This window comes from Macrotis lagotis, chromosome X (assembly GCF_037893015.1).
Source record: "Macrotis lagotis isolate mMagLag1 chromosome X, bilby.v1.9.chrom.fasta, whole genome shotgun sequence".
Classification (NCBI taxonomy): domain Eukaryota; kingdom Metazoa; phylum Chordata; class Mammalia; order Peramelemorphia; family Peramelidae; genus Macrotis; species Macrotis lagotis.
The window spans coordinates 503,336,068-503,342,720 of NC_133666.1; the positions used below are offsets into that span (position 1 = coordinate 503,336,068).

Genomic DNA, 6,653 nt, shown 5'->3' on the forward strand with positions numbered 1-6,653 from the left:
GAGGCTAGAGTACCAGCCTTGGAGTCAGGAGGACCTGAATTCAAATCCATCCTCAAACACTTGATACTTAGTAACTATGTGACCTTAGGCAAGTTACTTAATCCTCTTGTTCCACAAAAGTAAAAATAAATACTTCCTCAAATAAATACTTTTAAAAAATTCATTATGCATCTACATCTAAATCTATGCTCACATTAATATCACTCAAATCATATTTTCTGTTTATACTTCATCTGAATTTTAGGTTAGTCTTTAATATAGGTGGATTTAGGTGATTTACCTTCATAAAGTGCTTTGATGGCCAGTTCAAATGCAATAGAATATAAGCTTCTCAAGGGCAGAGATTGATTTGATTTTTGTCCTTTGTATCACAGTACCTATCAAAATGTTTGGTACATAAGTAGGCTTTTAGTAAACTCTTGTTGAATTAATATACAAAAGAATAAACAACACTGAAATGGTCCTACTGCCCTAAAGTATCTCCCCTACTGGACTTCAGATGATCTAAAATAGTACTGTTAGAAATTAATTTCTTCATATTGTGTCTCCAAAAAATCCTATTAAAAGTAAGATACCCAGAGCCCATAACTCGTAATTCTTAAGCTTGGGGCAAACCCATTGAAAATTGGGAGGGGGGGGGCAGAGAAAAGCAGAAAGAGCAGGGTATCAGTTTTCATATCCTACCTCATAGGCAAAGACTCTCAGTGATCCAGAAACATGGCAAGATAAGGTCTATTTTAGAGATATCCCTCCCCCACCCCTACTATTGACCCTCAAAAAAGCAGGATAGGGAAGATAGTAGCTTCCTATTTTAACTTGCTGTGTTTGCTAAATAGGCTAAACTCAGTTTTAACCTGCTAAAACAGTAAAAGTTATTTGAAAACCCTCTAATTTGGGGTACTCATTTATTTTTACTTTTAAGAACAAGATGAATAACAACTCTAGGTAAATCCTACCTTGCAAATGGTGCCCTAGGAAAGATAATATTTTATTCATTTTCATCTAATGACTCCTTAGCACATATATAATTTATCACTACTTTTATTCTTCTACCACTTTATTTTTATTTTTAATATGATTTAATTGATTGAGAAGTAGAGAAAAGTAGAATCACAGATCTGCCCTTTAGTATGCCACCCTCCAACCCTCCAATCAGAAGAGAGAGGAAGCTAAAGGAGTAGGGAAACTGTTGACACTTTTGTTCTTTTTTAAAAACACCAATGACATTTGGGGTAGTATCTTGACTTATGGGTGAATTGGATTTAAATGAGGCAGAGTTGCACAAAGTTGTCTTCCTTACTCTCTTCTAGAGTCATCCAAGTCCAGAGGCAAGACAAAAATCAAGATGACTGTGATGGCCCATGATGCAGCGAATGACCTTGGCATCTTAGATGTCTGACCAGGCTCTAAACACTTCACAAAGTTGTTCTCATCCTCCTGTTCCACATGAAGAAGTCTTTACATGCTTGATGTAGACAGCCTTCTAATTCACCAGATGATCAACTTATCCTTAGAGAGGCATCATATTCCTTGGAGTCCAAACAAAGCAGAGCAACTGAAGAGTCCAGGTTCCTTCCTTTGGAAGGAAACCTCCAGTCAGAGGGGAGAGGGGGCTGAAGAAAGTGGGAAATTGTTGAGTATTCATCAATTAGGTATATCTGGAAAAGCTTTCCATAGAAGTTAGCATCTGAACTAAATTTAACAAAAAAAGAATTACAAGGAAAAGAGGTAAACCTGAAGGCTAGTCTGTGAAAAGTCAGTGAAACAGGAAATTACATTACTGACTCTAGGTACGTTTAGGTAGGCAATTTTGATTGAAACATAGAGTATTTAGAGAAGTAATTGTAAAAAAGTCTGGAAAGGGAGGTTAGGGCCAAGCCACTATGTGGTGAAATAAAAAATTGAAATAAAAAGTCCTGATTTCATTTCTTACCTCAGATACTTGAGCCTGGTTAAGTCTCATTCAGGTTCAGTTTTTTTGTGTGTAAAATGAAAATATAATATCAAGTTCTATATAAATGTTAGCTATTATGTAATGTCAAGTTTATTAGTTTGTATCTCATTCTAAAGGAAACACCCACTGAGAGGGAGCATTATATGTGCTTTGAATTGGATTGGTGACTAGTTGGCATAGTAATTAGAATTCTGAACTTGGAATCAGGAAGATGGGCTCAGATTCTTGCTAGCTGTGTGAGCCTGATTCAATCACCTAACTTCTGATTCCCTGAGTTTCCTCAACTATAAAATAGAGATAATAGAACCTACCTTCCAGGTTTTTCTAAATATCTAATAAAAAATATGTAAACTATGCTTTGCAGAGAGCCTTTTCTCTTCCTCACTTGCCTTTATTTTGGCAGTTGTTTAGAGTTCAGATAAGAAAATGGGATGGAAAAAAAAAGAGTGTGGAAGAAAGAGGTAGAAATGCACTTCACATACTTCACAATTTTGCTTAGGATGAGTTGTTTGAATCACTCTGCAGAAGACTAGTAAGAGAATATTGCATTTATACATAATCATTTGGCAATTTGTTTCAACAATTGACTTAAAATTCATTACCCTGTCCTTTAGAGGCACCCACAGTCACTGGAGCTTCATATGAGTGTTCTAGGCAATGAGCCAATATTGACTCAAAGGTCAGGGGATAATGACAGCTTTTGTGGCAAGACAAGGGAAGAAGGAGGTCCAATTTAAATCAGAGGATTGTCCCACTGTAAAACCCAATTAATTCCAATTAATGAAGAAGAAAGTTAACCTGAACTTTAGAATTTGTTTAAAGAGATGCAATTTTGCATACTTTTAAAGAACACCTAATGTAATCATTCTCAATAAACTAGAAACTATTGCCTGGTACAAGTCCTGCTTTAATGATTTATAATGAGTTTATAGACATTCTAGACCCCCAGGGAAGTCTCAGAGGACTAACCAAATAACAGGGATGCTCTTTGGAGACTGGGCTAAGCAAATAGTCGATGCTTAACAAGGAAATATTGGTTGAAATGAAAGAATTCATTGTTCCATAAGGCAAAAATAAAAGATAAAGGGATTGTCTCAAAATGAAAATGAGCAGAAGGAAAGTAATAGTGATCAAATGGTTCTATTTTGTCTGCCTTGGAATAAAGAAAATAGAAGAGAAAAAGATGCATTATCAGTGATTGTAGTCCATGCTGGTGAAATTTTCATTGCTGTTGGCAACATGAAAAGTGGAAATATATGGGATAAAGCATTCAATATAATTAAGCATATAATATACACCAGTTGGACTCTATCATCTTACCATATATAAAAATAGGGAAACAATGATTTTTGTTATTCTGGAGTAATTCACATCACAGAATTAGACACTTTTTTTTAAAAAAAAGTATTCATATTCCACTTAAAACTAGTATATTTCAGAGTAATACCTCTTATGTTAGGATAGAGTGAATATCCTACTCTCCTGTCCTTTCCATTTTGTTGTGCTGTACTATTTAATATGTACTAGTGGCAACAATGAAACACAAAAGCAGGGGTCCTCACTTTGATTTTTCCCAGGACTACATTTTGACACTAGATAATATTTGGTCCATAGTTATTTATGTAGGTAATTTGCACAAACACGGGGTATAATTTGCATGTGCCTCATATAGGCAATGCCTTTTCTACATAAAATAAAAATTCCTTCATATTTGATTTTCATTTAGTGACATACAGAAGGGAATGGATAGACACAAATAAAAAGGGAAGAAGGAGGAATAAGAGTCTGGAGAAAACTTATCTAGGGTGCTTATATATATACATATATATTTTTTCTAGTTATCCACAAAAATTGATGTTTCTAGAGAACATCTCTCTTAGAGAACAGCTCAAAGAACTTAACCACCATTAAAATGCAGGGTGACTCAAAATGCTAAACCCAATCAGTTTACTCAATTGCTGTTATGGACATTTGGTGGAAAAGGGAGCTTAATAATTTTCTCATATGTCTGTTAAAAAACAAAAGCCAAAGTCAGAGAGATGACTTCTCTTGGTTTATTTTTAATCCTGTGCTTTTTAAAACTTTTCCTTGATTCCCCCCACCCCCAACAAGCTTTCCAATACTGTTCTTGAGATATTATAGAATTGTAAATCATGAAATACCATAATGTCCAAGATTTCAAAATTACATGTCACCTCAAAGCAATGAAGAAATTTATAGTGAACATAAATGATAATTAGTATAAAAGATGATTATAAGAGGATGTAGGTCAGTCATCAAGAGTGAGTAATAGCAAAAGGTTACTTCTATGTTGCCCTGCCAGTCATGTAAAATCAAAGGTCCTAGAGAAGTTCCCCAAGGAGACATGAACTAATACTATATCCTCTTCACTCCCTCCCACCCCCAAATTGCTGGCTTTGTAGTAAATAAGTAAACATATATATATATATATATATATATATATATATATATATATATATATATAGTTTAAGTTCCAGCTCTGGTAGTTATTCTGTGACCTTCAATAAATAACTGGATTTCTCAGGACTTTAAATTTCTCATTTCTAAAATGAATAGTTCAGAGTAAATGATTCCTTCCAAGTTTTAAGATGTCACCAGATATAATGAAACAGATTTGAGAAGACCTAGCTGTGAGGTGTACTTTTGGAAAAAGTACCTACATCAGTTCATGACTCCATAGAAGTTGAAGTATCTGCCACGAGAAGAGGAAAAAAAACTTTCATCTTTGGTTGGTAAGTAGTAACATAGTAAAAGCAAAGAACTATGTATATCGAGAGTGAGATAACCCTAACAATCACCCATCCTCCAAATTTTGCAGATGCCATAAGATTAAATTACAAGTACTTTGTGAGTTTCTTTGATAGGAGATCAAAATATAGCAATTTGAATAGACACAAGAGACTGTTCACAATTTTTCTAACAAAGCCTAGGATAGGGCAACTAGGTGGCATGGTGGATAGAGCGCCAGCCCTAGAGTCAGGAGGACCTGAGTTCAAATGTGATCTCAAACAATAATTACCTAGCTGTGTGACCTTGGGCAAGTCACTTAACCCCATGGCCTTGCAAAAACAAAAAACAAAGCCTGGGATACAGGTATTCCTGAGGAATGTAGCAAGCACTTCTGGCCCCAGTAAGAGGAACTTAGAACTGACAGAGAAAGCTCCCAAGTAGTAAACCTTGTACTTTCAATCTCTTTTAGTGTAACAAAACTTTGATTTAATGAAAACAGTCCTGTTAGTGTAACAGTTGTAGACTCATTCTGAGTGTTTAGGACATAGTTGTTACCACTTATTTATGCTCATTGATTGATTGATTGATCCTCCCAATTTTAGTCAAGCAACAGAAACTATATGAAGGAGCTATCAAATCAGACATTTTCTAAGCAGAGGGTAGTTCCTTTGAAACTGCAGAGAAAATAAGACATTTTGACATTTATAAAAGATTCATTTATTGATTTTTGGATCATATTCTTTAAAAAAAAAAGTGTTAGAATACCTAAATTAACCAAAAGGATATATGAAGGAAGATTCAATCTACATCTAGAAAAAGAAAGAGGGGCGCCAGCCTGGGCGGGCAGCGACGGGGCCTGCTGGCAGGCCTGAGCAGCAGGCAGGGCCATGGCCAGCGGGGAGGTGGCCCGCCGGAGGGAGCGGGTGCAGTGCCTCTTCGACGTGGACGGGACGCTGACCCCCGCGCGCCAGAAAATCGACCCTGAAGTGGCCGCCTTTCTCCAGGAACTTCGGGGGCGAGTGAAGATTGGGGTGGGGGGTGGGGGTCAGACTACTCCAAGATCGCGGAACAGCTGGGCGAAGGGGACGAAGTCATAGAAAAGTTTGACTACGTCTTTGCAGAGAATGGCACGGTGCAATACAAAAATGGCCAGCTGTTCTCCAAGCAGACCATCCAGAACCATCTCGGAGAGGAGCTTCTGCAGGACCTCATCAACTTCTGCCTCAACTACATGGCCTTGCTGAAGCTGCCCAAGAAGCTCGTGACCTTCATTGAATTCCGAAATGGGATGCTGAACGTGTCCCCCATTGGCCGGAGCTGTACCTTGGAGGAGAGGATTGAATTCTCAGAGCTGGACAAGAAAGAAAAGATCCGGGAGAAATGTGTGGAGGCCTTGAAGGCAGAGTTTGCAGGCAAAGGGCTGAGGTTCTCCAGAGGGGGCATGATCAGCTTCGATGTCTTCCCAGAGGGCTGGGACAAGCACTACTGCCTGGATCGCCTGGACCAGGAGAGCTTTGACACCATTCACTTCTTTGGGAATGAGACCAGCCCCGGGGGAAATGACTATGAGATTTATGATGACCCCCGCACGGTGGGGCACAGCGTGGTCTCCCCCCCAGGATACAGTGCAAAGGTGCCGAGAGCTCTTCTTCCCAGAGCGGGCACATGAAGCATGAGGTTGGTGTCCCCTGAAGGCTCAGGGACCAAGATGTCTTCACCTGGGGATTGGTCGAAATATCTCCAAGACAACCGGTCGCAGTCCTTTGGGAGGGAGGGTGAGCTTTGACCCTTCCCCTTCCCCTGCTCCTTGTCTTTCCCCCTTCCCCCAGAGGAAGAACATCCCCTGTCTGCCTGCTGGGAAGGCCTCTGTGCAAGGGTCTTGGTTTGGAAGGTCATGGCAACAGTGATAGGGACAGATGAATGAATGAATGAGTGGATGGACAGACAG

General features: G+C 38.6%; 1 pseudogene; it reads left to right on the forward strand.

The window, feature by feature from the left end:
• Nucleotides 1–5,592: 5,592 nt before the first annotated feature.
• Nucleotides 5,593–6,381, forward strand: LOC141498487 (phosphomannomutase 1 pseudogene; annotated as a pseudogene).
• The last annotated feature ends 272 nt before the right edge of the window (nt 6,382–6,653 follow it).